Here is a 15,927-nt window from a genome sequence, read left to right as displayed (position 1 = left end):
AGTTTGTGGTTTTCTCCCACGCAATGGTTTGTCCTATACATGGTAACGATTAAGTGTTGACAGTTTGACTAATGGGCGGTTCTATCGGGGGTGACTCGCTCTACCCACCACCCTTTTAATATGATATAACTGTGGGGTGTGGCGGGGTTGGTGGCCCACCACCTCGATTTTGATTTTTTTAATGATATATATAATACAATGCATGAGGGTGGCAACCCGCCACCCTTATTTTAATAATTTTTTGTTTTATTATAACCACATGGTCATTTTTAATTTTCCTGAAAATAAGGGTTACTAGATGTTTTAAGTATTCAACAAATTCATCGATTCTCGTGGCCGAATTTCGTGCGTTGGGTCTCTACAAATTTGTTGCCTCCTTAAGCCATCCACTTGGCCAAGTTTGACCAAAACTTTGACCAGCTATAACTTGATCATACAAACTTGGATTTGAGTGTCGTTTATACCATTGGAATCAAGGCGACGAGTACTACGATCTGGTCTTGGTTTCACTTCCATACGTTGAAATTTATTTTTGAGCTATTTTCAAGGTCACTTGTATTTCTGGATCTTCCCGTGTCATTCCTCCCCACTAAGGAGAATTTGGTCCTCCAAAATCAAGACCACATCCTACACGCTGCCTGCATTCTCGTCAAACCACACTTTCAATATCTGCATTGCATGAAAATCTGGTACATTCTTTGCAATCACATAGAAAACAACACATAACTCAAACAACCGCATACTTGCCAAGAGTTTATAACACACTCTTTGGTCAAGTTTTACATAATAAAAACTAATACCCCAACTACTCACAAAAGGAAAAAATCATCATCATTGATTTAGTAACTGATGGAAAGAACATCATCACTTTTACAATTATTTGCAACGCATGATTTACAAGCGGTGACCATGACAAGCGACTATACCTAGTAAAGCCATCTCTTGCTTAACAAAGTGAATGGGTCATCTCCCTGTGGGAGATTTATTTGTTGAATATCTTCACCAGCTAGTTTCTTCAATGGTGCTTTCTGGGCCTGCAGTGTCTAACATGTGGCTTTCCGGTGTCCATCCTCGTTGCGGTAACTACAATGATTGTTTCTCCTCCAAACTTTTTGAATATTCTTGGAATTCTTTCTCCTAGTGTGCCTCTGATAAGTGCCCATGGAATCCTCACTATCACTAGAATTCGATGAGGCACTTTCACCATCTTTCATTGGTTCGTCACTCGCTATCTTGGAGCATTTCCCAACCTCTTTTCTGACATATCCAAATCCTGCATAATGAGAAAATTCCTCCACTTTGATGGGGTTCACAATGCCTTGGCCATTAATGTTGAGGCCCTTTCCTTGATACCCCATTTTTTTCAACAATTTTGATCCAATTCTTGTAGTATGTCTCTCAAAAGTAGCAAAATCATCATCATAAAAAGTACATGAAATTGAATAATCACTTTTTACCTTAGGCTTGTTATGCTGCAACTTTTCCAAGGACTCCTCCTTGGCTTATAACCAATGTTGCAACCTTTCATTAGGGGAATTTTGAGGTCTAAAATTGGCCTCCTAAGGAAATTATAAAATAATAGTAGAAATAATAAAATAAGATTAAATTACATCATCAAATTTTAGAGGAAAAAAGAAGAAACTATTTTTTCAACTCGTATTCTCAACTTATTTCCCTATGGGTTTACTCAAATTTTGAGTAGAAACACTAGTTGGATGCATAATTTGATTCCTAATCCAAGGAGTACCCATGTTGCATACTTTTGATGGACCCTGCTACACGAAAAATGAGAAATACATGAAAAACGTGATTGCAATCACGTTTTTTCATGTATTTCTCATTTTTCATATAGCAAGGTCCATTGAAAGTATGCAACATGGGTACTCCTTGGATGAGGAATTAAATTTTTCATCCAATGAGTACTCCTGCTCAAAATTTGAGTAAAACCTTAAAGAGATAAGTTGAAAATACGAGTTGAAAAAGTAGTTTTATTATTTTATTATTTTTAATCTTTTTACTTTTTTACTCCAAATATGGTGAATCATCCCCCATGGTTGACATCATCATCTTGAATCCTATTGTTCTTATAAAGTTTATTTTGGTTGTACATTTTTCCTAGGTGGCCCATTTTACACCTCAAAATTAACCTAATGGTTTCTCCTTCTCTTCTTCATGTAGGGGTCTCCTTAGTTCATCATTCTCCACCTGAATGCTTTGGTTGATTTCTTTGAGCCATGACGCATTTGGTGCCCTTTTCATCTTTGGGACAACATATGTTGAAACCTTTGTCTCGTCACCCGAATCAAGACCCAAGTCGATGGGTCCATCTGCCGCAATCCCCAGAGCTGTAATCTTCATTTCCTTCCCTGAATCTGATCCCATGTCAGTTGGTCCACCGACTGCAAATCCCACAGCTGTGATCTTCTCATCGTCCTCTAATTAAAATTCTTTGTCTTGTTGCACAGTTGCAATTATCTTCTGATTCTCTTTTATGTCGTTCCTCTTAGGTCCCAATTCTGGATACAGTTTCCAGCAATTCTCCTCATCATGCCCTTCTTTCTCATAGTGAGTAGAAAAGGGATTTGCTCCTCTTCTCTTATTTATTTCCTCTCTCTTTGGGCGGTCATCTTGTTCATTCTTCTCCCTGCTTTCAAGATGTACAACCTTCACACTAGCTATTACTAGTTGTAGCTATCTAGTTGTGTGAGGGAGAAGTGTGATTTGGTTTGGAGTGAAGCCTAAAGGGAAGAGCCTTAAAATTATTATTGATTGAGGCCATCATGGAATGCTAGCAAAAGTGTGTGGGAACCTGGTCTTATCAGATGAAGACTACAACGTCAAGACGAATGGTTGTAATATCTCTTTGATATAATATATGCAACTATCGATTGATTTCCTACATGTTTTGTAATATTACATATCCATGTCTTAATGATTCTTGACTCGTTAAATAGGCTGAATTGCAATTTGTCTATTATTATGTTTGTGTGATGTTGTTGTTTACTTTTTTTCAGGAACTTGAAGAAGGAAGCGAGAGATTGCCAGAGCGAGCAAGCGAAAACTTCATCAAACGGGATAAGCAACCAAGAGGTAGGCCCTCTTGATTGATTCTAACCTAAGGAAATCTTCCATAGAATGTATCTGTTGTGGATAGACCCATTATCGGGCTAGAGGAATTCATTCGTGTCCGCACTTATAATTTTACTTCACCACAAATTTGTGACTCCGTTGGACTCATCGAACTCATAAGTGGATGATTCCATTCGTCTTCGTCTTTTCCAACGAACCCTCATGGGTTCTGAAGAAAAATGGTACATCGAGCTACCTCGGAGTACTTTCCATGACTTTAATTTGTTAGCCATGGCTTTTCTCACGCATGTTCAGTTGCTGGTTCGCTATGAAACTGGCACCTAGTTGCTCACATCGCTTAAACAAGTAAACAACAACAACACACAAACATAATAATAGACAAATTGCAATTCAACCTACTTAACGAGTCAAGAAGCATTAAGACATGGATATGTAATATTACAAAACATGTAGGAAATCAATCGATAGTTGCATATATTAATATCAAAGAGAGATTACAACCATTCGTCTTGACGCCGCAGTCTTCCTATGACAAGACTGGGTTCCCACACACTTTTGTTAGCATTCCATGATGGCCTCAATCAACAATAGTTTTAAGGCTCTTCCCTTTAGGCTTCACTCCAAACCAAATCACACTTCTCCCTCACACAACTAGATAGCTACAACTAGTAATAGCTTGTTGTCTACTCCAAACCAAAATTTATTTTTTCCCTTCTTCTTACCATCATTAGCTAAAGGCGTAATATTGACATGATCTCTAGAGGTCGACAGGGATGGTCGGTTAGGGTCCTTCAGATTTCAATTTTCTCCTTGGACGTGACTATGTTTATGTCATGGGAGCTCTTGTTTCTTCGCTTTTCCGTGTGGTTTGTTTTCCACACAAAGGGATAATTGTGACTATTGATCCATTGTTGTTCATTGGTCACCAGGCGCCTCCTTTGCAACCATCGTCCCCTATTGACTCTTGTTTGAAATCAGTACCTTCCCCACCACAGGTCAATTATGTGGCTACATGTTCCGTCTCTGCATCTGCAAATGATCACACAGATGGTATTGTACATTATGTACTGGGGGCATTGGAACCCGATCTGTCTTTGGTACCAAATGACATGTATTCCTCCCAGAGCGTGGTTCTTCCCTCTAATGAAGACCTCTTGGGAGCCATGTTCTCATATCATTCATGAACAAAGGGTGAGAGCATAGTTCCTTGTCTCGTTTCAAGCTCATCAAAAAATGAAACAAGGGTTACGAGGATAGTTCCGGGTCTTGTGTCAACCTCGTTAAAAGATGAAACAAAGGGTGTGAGCATAGTTCTTTTCCTTGTGTCAAGCTCGTTAAAAAATGAAACAAGGGTCACGAGGATAGTTCATTTTCTTGTGTCAACCTTGTTAAAAAATTAAACAACATACGAGGATAGTTCTGGTTCTTGTGTCAACCTCGTTAAAAAATGAAACAAAGGGTGTGAGCATAGTTCTTTCCCTTGTGTCAAGCTCGTTAAAAAATGAAACAAGGGTCACGAGGATAGTTCTTTTTCTTGTGTCAACCTCGTTAAAAAATGAAACAATATGTGAGGATAGTTTGTTCTTGTGTCAACCTCATTAAAAAATGAAACGAAGGGTATGAGGATAGTTCCTGGTCTTGTGTCAACCTTGTTAAAAAATGAAACAAAGGAGTCGTGAGCATAGTTCCTTGTCTTTTGTCAAGCTCGTTAAAAAATAAATCAAGGGTCCGAGGATAGTTCTTTTACTGTGTCAACCTCGATAAAAAATGAAACAACTCCCTTTTCCAAATCGAGTCTTTGATTAAGATCTCGTAAAATCCCAGTTGAGTCTTTCTTGGATCTCGAAAGTGAACCTTCATTTCATCCGCCTAGTCGACTGAAATGAAGCTTGGGGGGCATGTACCTCGATTGAGTCATTATCCTGGGGCATGCAAACTTATAAAAAGCATATTTTTTCGTTTCAAGATTTTGTAAACATGAAATCGAATCCAAGCAGAGTTCTCCATGGTTCAAGCTTGTGCAAAAATGAACCCATGCCCCATTTACATCTCATGATTGCCATTTTTATCTGTTGATTTCTGCTAGATAAGCCCTGTTTTTTTCATTCCATCGCCATCATCTCTTTGGCCGATCCTATGATTTCACTTAGTTGTTTTTACTTTCCTGAGGGACCCCAGCGATGAGTGGTTTTGTTACCCAGCCTTTTAACCATTACCTATTTTGAGCAGTTCCTCCATTGCCGAAACTAGTTGCTACCCTTTATACCACTCATTCCTCCAGGACGAGTCACCTTTAAGCTCTTTTTTGACTCGTAAAAGATGAAGATTGCTGAGTATTTTTTCCCTTTTGACTCGTTAAAGAGAATAAAAATCAGGGGTCTGCTTTCAGCTCTTTTCTGACCCTTTAAAAGCAAAAAGATGGCTGAGCCCTTGTCATTTCGAACTCGTTAATGGATGTGAAACGTCGTGCGCCTAGTATAAGTTTACCCTTTTTTCGGGCTGGGAGGCACTGTTTACGAAAAAGGTACTCCTTGACTAAAATGGTCATGCAGTGCTCTCAAGTATTGTTTTGTACCTTTTCAGGCTTGAGAGACACAAATGTATGAAAAGGGGCCATGCGGAGTCTTCTTCTACGTGTCTTTTTCAAACTCTCTAAACATGAAAAAGATACCGAGTTACACCCTTGTCGGACTCATTAAACTATTAAACGACATCGAATTCGTCACCATGATGAAGGTGAGCTTCTCCTTCCTAGGGCTTGTTAAACTTACTAGGTCAGATTCATCCGAAGGATGAACTTACAGTGCAAGCATATGATATCCCTTCAAGCTTGCAATAAAAAAATAATTGGGGTACTTGCCAGAAATGGTGGGGGAAAATTTGGAAATATATCAGTTGTGTCAGGAGCTCACTCTTGAACATGACACTCTTTGCTTCATGTCGGGTTGGGACATCCTCCTTTGTATCGTTGACCTTCCTAGATTTGGGCTGTTCGTTTTTGCCTCCCATTTGATCTATGCTACGTGATATGACCACCGATCCTATGGATCCAAAAGCTCCCAAACTTCTAGTTGTGTTGCCGATATGTTCAAGAGTTTTCCTCCTACAGTTACAATTACCTCTGATTCTTTGTATCATCCAAAATCATTTTACATCCTCTCCTCTCGCATCGATGATGTGGGATTCATTATGGCCCTCCTTCAACACGGTTGCTTTCCATCGACTTCAACTCATTATCCTTGATGTTGACCGAGAGACTCGCTTCCAGTACCTTAAATCTTTCATGCCCTAATGGAAATTTCTTTGCACTTGATGACAAATTCACATCATTGGCTTTCGATCGAGTGATTTCGCGGGTGTTCAACTTCAGTTCCTCTATTCGCATTTTGCGGATTGTGTTGATATTACCTTGAGGACCATTTTCATTATTGGTGGTTTCTCTCGCACTTGTTAACAGTTTACATCATTGACTGGTAATCAAGCGACTTTCTAGCATGTTCGACATCAACACATCTATTCGCATGCTAGGATCTATACTTTGATCGGGTCGTGTTGGAGCATAAGACCCTGGACTCAGATCACAAAAAGTCCAGGTTACGAAGTGGTGTGACATGGTTATGATGATATGCATGTCTCTTTTAGATGGCTGGCTATGACCAGACCATGAGTTATCATATGTGATCCTTCTCATTATTGGATGGTTGCAACCATACCTTGGTTTCATTATGATCCTCTTTGACGGATGGTTGTGCCCATACCTAGATCTATTTACATGATCATTCTCTGGATGGCTGCGTCCATGCCACGATTCATGTATCATTTGACAGAGATCTCAGTTTATGTATATGTATCTGTACTTTCTTGCAGGTTTTCTGACAACAAACTAGTTCCCCGCACTGATTTATAAATCATTTCATCCATCACTCCAGCTCGACCTTTATGCTTTAGGGGGCATTTGTTACACAACATTTTTTCACTGTCCCTGTACTCCTCGTTCCTTTATGTTGGAGGACCTCTACAATGAACCCCACATGCTTTTCCTTCATGAAGAAACTCCCATTGTGTCCCTCTTCATGAGCAGATCATTTCCCTTTTGCACCATTTCCCCTGAAACTTCTGTTTTGCCCAGTTTACAAGACCGACGATAATGGCCTTTGTCTCCCCCGTGCTGATGTGCAGAGATTAGCACTACTCCTCATGCTGACCAGAGCGACTGAGCTGTGTTCCAGTCGTGTTGGTCCTGTTATGAAATTTTTTTAAATTAGAGCCGAAGCTTCCAACTCTAGAAGCTTCGTAACAGAAGTCTAGTAAAAGGTTTGGCCGGATGGGGTTGAGGATGACAGTTTGGGCTCCTTTCTCCTATAATGATGGAACTACCTCAAGGGATAAGTCCTTCTCCCATGAGAAGAGGATCCATCTCCCATCCATATTTCCTATATAAACCTCCCTTCTTCCCAAGCACAAACTAGTTGCAGTCATAGTTTTTGGTTGAGTGTTGATGTTGGTGTGCTTATGCTATTTTGGTTTGGAGTAGACAACAAGCTATTACTAGTTGTAGCTATCTAGTTGTGTGAGGGAGAAGTGTGATTTGGTTTGGAGTGAAGCCTAAAGGGAAGAGCCTTAAAAGTATTGTTGATTCAAGTCATCATGGAATGCTAGCAGAAGTGTGTGGGAACCCGGTCTTGTCAGAGGAAGACTGTAGCATCAAGACGAATGATTGTAATCTCTCTTTGATGTTAATATATGCAACTATCGATTGATTTCCTACATGTTTTGTAATATTACATATCCATGTCTTAATGCTACTTGACTCGTTAAGTAGGTTGAATTGCAATTTGTCTATTATTATGTTTGTGTGCTGTTGTTGTTTACTTGTTTCAGGAACTTGGAGAAGGAAGCGAGAGATTTCTAGAGTGAGCAAGCGAAGACTTCATCAAACAGGATAATCGACCAAGAGGTAGGCCCTCTTGATTGATTCTAACCTAAGGAAATATTCCATAGAATGTATCTGTTGTGGCTAGACCCATTATTGGGCTAGAGGAATTCATTCGTGTCCGCACTTATAATTTTACTTCACCACACCGCCTCCATGATTTACTGACACATGGTCATCTAGCTCTTTCTTCTCAAGCTTTATTGTCTTCTCATACTCTACAAATAGCTTGTCAACTTTCTCTACCATGGTGAAGAAAGCCTTACAATAATTTTGTGCTTCCTCGATTCCATCTGCCTCATTTTTCATGTTCCATCTTTGTGGTGCATGCTCCACTTCGAGATCAAAGGACTTAATTTTTCCTTCACCTCTTTGGAGCTTGTTAGTAGCACAAGATCCAAAGAGGTGAAGCGTTCAAGCTCCTATTGTTAGGCTTGTTAGTAGCACACATGGAACATCCCCTTACATATCTTGAAATAGTTTCATTCATGCGAGGCCAATAAAAATACCTTTGAAATTGAGCAACTATTGTTCCTACACCGAGGTGACTAGAAATAAGAGAAGTGTGGGCTTCCCTTATGACATTGAATTTTTCACCCTGTGGAACACATAACTTACCAAGATGATACAACAGCTTGTTATGAACATGGTAATCCAACTTTTTGACATGATTTCCTTGACTCAAAGTTGCATAGACATCTTTAAAATATTCATCTTGAGAATACTGCTCAATATAACTTTCATGCATGATTGAGTTATGGGTAAGAATGAAGATGCACTAACAATAGGCCTTTATAACATATCAACAAATTTTTTTGTATATACCTTTATTGTACCTAATTACCAAATGAAATTGTTGTATAAATCCCATCCACCTGAAATGTCTAGCTTGTTGTAGCTTGGTTTGTGATTATAAATATTGCAAAGGTTAATGGTTGGTATGAATAATCGTCTATTTACCCATTAAATAATGCTTCCATTTTTTCACGATTTGTATCAAAGCATACAACTCTTTATCATAAGTTGGATAGTTAATTATTACATTAGTAAAGTTTTCAGAAAGATAAAAAATAGGATACCTGTTGCATCAAAACTGATACAATATTATAATCACTTGCATCAGTTGAATCTCAAATGGTTGCTTAAGATCTGGAAGTGCTAAAACTAGAGTTGTACTGATTTTATCTTTCAATGTGTCAAAGGATTTTTTTTACTTGCCTCCCCACTAAAAGACCTATATCACACTTGTTACTGCATGTAATGGTGCTACAATGAGTGAGAAGTTAGAGATAAATTTTCTCCAATATTGGGATGCTCCCAAAAATCTCCTAACTTCTATTACATTGTTGGGTTTAGGCCAATTCACAATAACATCAACTTTTGAGGGATCAATCTTCAATTCACCCTCTCCTACAATATGACCCAAATAAACCAAAGAGGTTTTCCCAAATTCACACTTAGACATCTTTAAATAAAACTTCTCTTTTTTCAAGACATCTAAAACTTGTTTCACATGCTTGACATGCTCTTCACGAGTCTTACTGGAAATCAGAGTATTGTCTAAGTAGGCTAGGACAAAATCATCAAGGAATGGTCTCAACACATCATTCATAACTCTCATGAATTTTGCAGGTGCATTACAAAACCCAAATGACATAACTAACCATTCAAACAAACCTTATTTTGTATTGAAAGCGTTTTTCCAAATCTCATCTTCAACAATCCTTATTTGATGATAATCACTTCTCATATCTAACTTAGTAAAGTAAACAAATTTCTTTAATTGATCTAGCAAATCATCAATGCGAGGAACATGATAGCGATTGTTTAACATGATCATGTTCAAAGCTCAAACACACACACACACACACATGCACCATGTACCATATTTCTTTGGAACCAAGACAATAGGGGACCCACAAGGAGATGTGTTAGGCCTGATGACCCCTTTATCAAGAAACTCTTGAATTTTCTTCCTGATTTCTGTATTCTCCAAAAATGACATTCTATACATGCCAATATTTGGAAGTGGTGCATACTGCTGCAAGTGAATCTTATGATTGATTCCTCTTTTAGGAAGCAACCCTTCAGGTTCCTGAAACATCTTATCATAAGTGTTAACAAATTCAACCAATTCATGCTTGGGTTTAGAATCACACCTCATGAAAGCTTGAAATTTAGCAGTATCTATAGCTTTAATCATCAACAACACAAACATTTTACTAGCATTTACAAGCCTTTTCATCTGACCAACACTAACAAGAGATAATTTCATCTTATTGCAATGTTATCTAACAATATATTCAACTCCATATTTAAAAATATGATATTTTGTCTCGTGATGATAGAATATGGCTTTTCGTTCATACAAGTATGGACTCCCTAAAACAATTCTGCAAATATCAAGTGGTACAAGATCAAAATCTACCTCATCTATAAACATTAGGGGAATTTTGAGGTCTAAAATGGGCCTCCTAAGAAAAGTGTACAACCAAAACAAACTTTTTAAGAACTAATAGGATTCAAGATGATGATGTCAGCCATGGGAGATGATTCACCATTTTTGGAGTAAAAAAGTACAACTATTAAAAAATAATAAAACTACTTTTTCAACTCATATTTTCAACTTATCTCTCTAGGGTTTTACTCAAATTTCAAGTGGGAGTACTTGTTGGATGAAAAATTTAATTCCTCATACAAGGAGTACCCATGTTGCATACTTTTGGTGGACCCTGCTACATGAAAAATGTGATTGCAATCATGTTTTTCATGTATTTCTCATTTTTTGTGTAGTAGGGTCCATCAAAAGTATGCAACATGGGTACTCCTTGGATGAGGAATCAAATTCTACATCCAATGAGTGTTTCCGCTTGAAATTTGAGTAAACCCATAGGGAGATAAGTTGAAAATACGAGTTGGAAAAATAGTTTTTTCTTTTTTTCCCTCTAAAATTTGATGATGTAATCTAATCTTATTTTGTTATTTCCACTATTATTTTATAATTTCCTTAAGAGGCTCATTTTAGGCCTAAAAACTCTATTAGTGATGGAGAATTTGAGTTTACATTTTCTTGTCACTTGTAATTTGGCATCATCACATACCTAACCCAAAGGGTAAGGGCTAGTATGAGGTATAGTCTCTAAATTTAGTTTCTTGACAATTGCTTTAGAGGTAAGATTGACTTGGGATCCACTATCCAAGAATTTACCAACTTTGGTATGTTTTGTAAGGACCCTGATATGAGAAACCTCACTTCTTTCTTTATCATTTTGAGACTCAAAAGGCTTACTATAAGAGCGGGTACTTGCATTAAAGTTATACCTTTCATTCCCATGGTTGTGATTTTGGTTTCCTTGCCTGAGTCAGATTCTATATCTTCTTGAGTTGTAGCAGCAGTCTTTTGTTTCCCATTGTTATTGAACTTCTTCAGCCTCATTTCTAGATGTAATTTTCAACAATGGTCTTCATCACGGCCTTCTTTTGAAAAATGTTTACAATTAAGTTTGTCTCCCTCATTTTTTACAATAGCATTCATTTTTCCCTTTCCTTCAAACTTCCCCTTTCATTTGTCTCCAAATTTGGAAGGTTTCTTGCTAGTCTCTTGAGGAACATTCTTGCCTCTTGATTCTAAATGAGTTTCTTGAACAAATACTTCATCTATATTGGCAAGATTAAACATAAGTATAGTATGTCTCAAACAACTATGCAATCCACCTATGTATTTAAGGAGAGTATCTTGTGAAGACAATTCAACACCCAAGATTGAATCTCTTCTTCTAAATTCTTGTGCGTAACTTTAGACACTTTGACCTTTAGCTTATCGAATTTTTTTCCAAACCATAACTGCTTTTTACATACAAGATAATGGATAACATTACCTTCTTGATGTAGCTATAAAATCATTCCAAGAAGAGATAATTTTACCACTTTTTTTAAAATCGTCTTGAGTTATGGCCTCCCACCAGATGACAACTACACTTTCTGAATGAAGAGAAGCAATATGGATCTTTGTAACATCATAAATATTTTGAATATTGCAATAAAATTCAATTTGATGAACCCAATTATCCAACTTTTCAACATTACTTCCCCGTTGTACATAGGAAATTCAAACTTGACATCAAGCTTAATCAAAGGAGACTTAGCATGTTCTTTTGGAGAAGGAGGAGGAGTAGTTTTATGAGATGAAGGAGGTGAAGAAGGAGGTGAGGATGGAGTTGTATATGGAGGTGAAGGAGGTGGTGGAGGTGGAGGCTTGCTCCTATCACCAACATTACTTTTTGGATGATTTTAATTTTCTCCTTCAAATCTTGTTGTCCTTTCATTGCAAAACACTTTTACCATCTCAAGCATATAATAGAAATCCTTTATAAAATATCCCTCATCCTCAGACATCAGCTCATATCCTTCTTCATGTGTCATGACTGGTGGAGTTTGTGACCTCCTTGAACCAATTTAAGGGTTTGGATCTTCAAGCACTCCTTCTCCTCTTCTCAATTTAGACCTTGTAATAATTCAAGAAAACACTTGTAAAAACCATCAAACCTTCAAAACAACCTAGCTCTAACACCAAACTGATCTAGCAATTTAAAAATGAAGTTTTCTTGTAAAATTTTGCAAGCTAGTTTATGTGTTGTGGGAAATGGATCGAAATTGCAAAAGCACATAAACTTAGTAAATTTAGTTAAGTTTTTCATATTTTAACAGTGAAAAATAGACAACATGTAGCATCACAAAACAATAATTTGATAACAGAGTTCACCCCTTCTGGGCTACATCTCCAGATCAAACTTCCAATGTTGGCCCTTTAAGGTATATGCTAAAAAAGTCAATTTCATCAACATATAATGCTCAAAAGCACTTCCATTGTATCCAGAACACCCAAAAACCCCTGTGTAGGCTCTTCTTAGGCTCAAAAAGGCTGAAAAATGGCCAAGTTAGACCTCCTTCATTTCCCTCCTAACTGTCCTCCAAAATTGACCCTCTGTCAAAACTGAAAATGAATTTTGCCTTTGGTGGATATGCAAGGTGAAAAATTGGAGCTGGTTCAGTGACATTTCTGCTGATTTTGGTGCAAATTATTGGGTCTTTAACTAACCGTCGCATCCGCCAACTCCCTACTCTCGGTCATATATCTGTTGATAAGGCCAACGGCTGGGCATGTGGAGGATGAAACGCACCTACCCCTCTGTTGAAGAGAATAAATGTACCACAAAAGACTAAGGAGGTCTCCCTAGTGTGAAGTCCCAATTTGACCTCACACCGTTTGAGATAGGAGCCCCATCCGGTATGTGGGCCCGGCTGCCACCATGAATGTTTCTGCTCTTAGTTATCAAATGAGAAGGTGTCAGAGTGAGACAAGAACGAAATTCTCAGTCAGAAAAATAAAATCAGCCAAAGATTGACAAATTGCAGAAAGAGGTACAAACAAGTCTCAACAACAATAAGAAGAGATATGCCATGAGAGGGATTAGTGAGCTAAAACCCAATCAGACATACAATAAACAGGAACATGCCAGAAGTTAATTGCAAAGTAGTTCACAATAGGTCACCAACATGGTGAGGAACAAGTAAACACAGATTCAAAAGAAGAACATACATGCAACCACTATGTACCAGTCCATAACATATTGCATATATGAAAGCACACATACAAATATAGTGAAGTATCAGACAACTAATACAACCACCATGAGTAAGCATGGGAATCAGTGCCAAAGATAAAGAACATCTTATTAATGTCACTGCAACTTCAAATACATATCATGCAATTGGTCAAAACCCAATAGTGGAACATGGGCTGCTCATACCATTGCCCAATGCCAAAACCCTAGCCCCACTGCAAATCCACTCTACTAGTTGCCAAGAGTTGAGTGGCTCTAGCTCTCAAGCATAAATCAGCTATCTATTCCTAGCCTCAACTCAAGTGCTAAAGTCCCCTACAACTGAGGCATGAGGGCACATTTATAGAGGTCAGGTGATCATTCACCTACCGTGACCCTTGACCTTCCCTCATGCCCTTTCAACTACCCTCCTGACTCTTGAGCTTCCCCACTTCTTCCTCAAGCCAAAATGATTGTTACATGCCCACATCAGTCCTAACGTAGTTACTAATATAATGGTGGGCAATATTTACATTACGATGATGGAGAGAGAAGGAAGGATGTAGAGGGTTATTAGAAACCCTAGAATGCTTGTTTCCCATATGTTGTAATGATGTGGATGCTTGGTCCTGGAACCGACCTGTTCTCTTGCCACTATGCTTCGCTCGCATTCATCAATCCTTTAGTGATGTGCCTTGGAGTTTATTGAGGGGTTCTTGGAGCTTGCAAGGGACCATCTGGCTTGCTATGCAAGCTTCATGATAAACCCTGAATCTTCTACATAGACCAACATCTTGCTACCTTCCTTCTGCCTTGGAGCTAGCTTGACTTCAATATTTGTTGTTGACCAGGATCATGCATTTCCACAACATCGATCCCTTGAGTCATTTTAGCAACCAATTTGGCTCAAGTGTCTGCATAAATGGAAGGGATTTTCCTTTTCCATTTCAATTCTACACATGTACACAATTATTAATTAAGCGTCAAGAAAATGTACTTTGATGAAATATAAGAAATAAATATCACAATTAATAATGAGCAAGAATTCTTAGCCTCGAAATTGCTTGCAACATCATGGTCACAAATTTGTGCGTTGATATGCTCCATGTCTTGGAACCAAGGTGGCATTAGTTGTTGCTTTCCTTGAGTGGTTAGATTATTATTGTTATATCACCTTTCACGCGCCTTTTCATCCTCGGCGCACATGCTGGGAATTGTTGCCTTGCGTTGTTTTTAAACATTTGCAAAGGTGTTAAGTAAAAATCCTTTTCCATTGCCATTGAATAACACAACCCTTTGCAACCTTCGAAACTTGCACTACCTTATGGTTAAATAGTATTTGTGGATGTGCAACATATTTATGAAACGCAGGATTAACATACTTGCCTCTTGAGACGCAACTTTGTGGCTTGCCTACCCTAGAAGAGGTCGCATAGGCACACTTAGTGGATGTTGCATGGGTCACAGGGACTAATTTAGGTCCGTGTGCGACCTTTGTGACCTGTGCAACCTCCAAGAGAAGCCAGGTCACATGGATCACAGAGGTCACAAGACTGGGTGAAGCTCTACACTTCGACGACTTGGAGGTTGCGAATTTGCACTTATGTCGGTCAAAAAATGTTAATTCTGGCCAGGTCAATTTTAGCTGGAGAGTGTTACAGTTTGGGAGCAAGATCATCTGCAAAATCTCCCAACCACACTCCAAAACACCAATACAGACAAATCAATTCTATCAATTCAGCATCGATTTTCAAGGGTCCTATCCTTCGTATCTTTAAACATTGCATATGAGATTCAATGCACATCACATTATTAGGTTTCAGGCATCAATGTGCCCATGGCATGAAATAACCTTCACACTTTTGTGTAGAGGTCGTTGAAGCTCAACTGACTGCAATGGTCCTTCGAAGGATCACTCTGCAACCCGCACACTGCTACTATGCTTACTACGTTCGCATTTTGCACCTGTTGTTTTCCTGACTATATATATGTCACATTCAGACCCTTTTCCTTTGGAAATGCCTCTGGGACATCAACACTAGAATTGAAATATGGAGAAAAGAAAAGAAATTCATGATTTGATTCATAAGAACTAGAACCAAAGGAGTCATTGACCTTTAATGTTTCCACAACCCGATCTTCAACTTGAGCTCTTGCTCTGGAATTACTTGATTCCAAGTCTTCAATATCACAGCTTCCATTTGTTATCGTATTAGAGCTTGGATTTGAATATGGACTCAACTGTAAATGTAAATCACATTCATTCTTAGTTGTTGTTTTGCAATCCATCTCTGCAGATAA

This window comes from Pinus tabuliformis, chromosome 8 (assembly GCF_031772625.1).
Source record: "Pinus tabuliformis cultivar Carrire ecotype Pingquan chromosome 8, CPIR1, whole genome shotgun sequence".
Classification (NCBI taxonomy): domain Eukaryota; kingdom Viridiplantae; phylum Streptophyta; class Pinopsida; order Pinales; family Pinaceae; genus Pinus; species Pinus tabuliformis.
The sequence above is the reverse complement of the archived record's forward strand: the minus strand, read 5'-3'. Positions refer to the sequence as shown.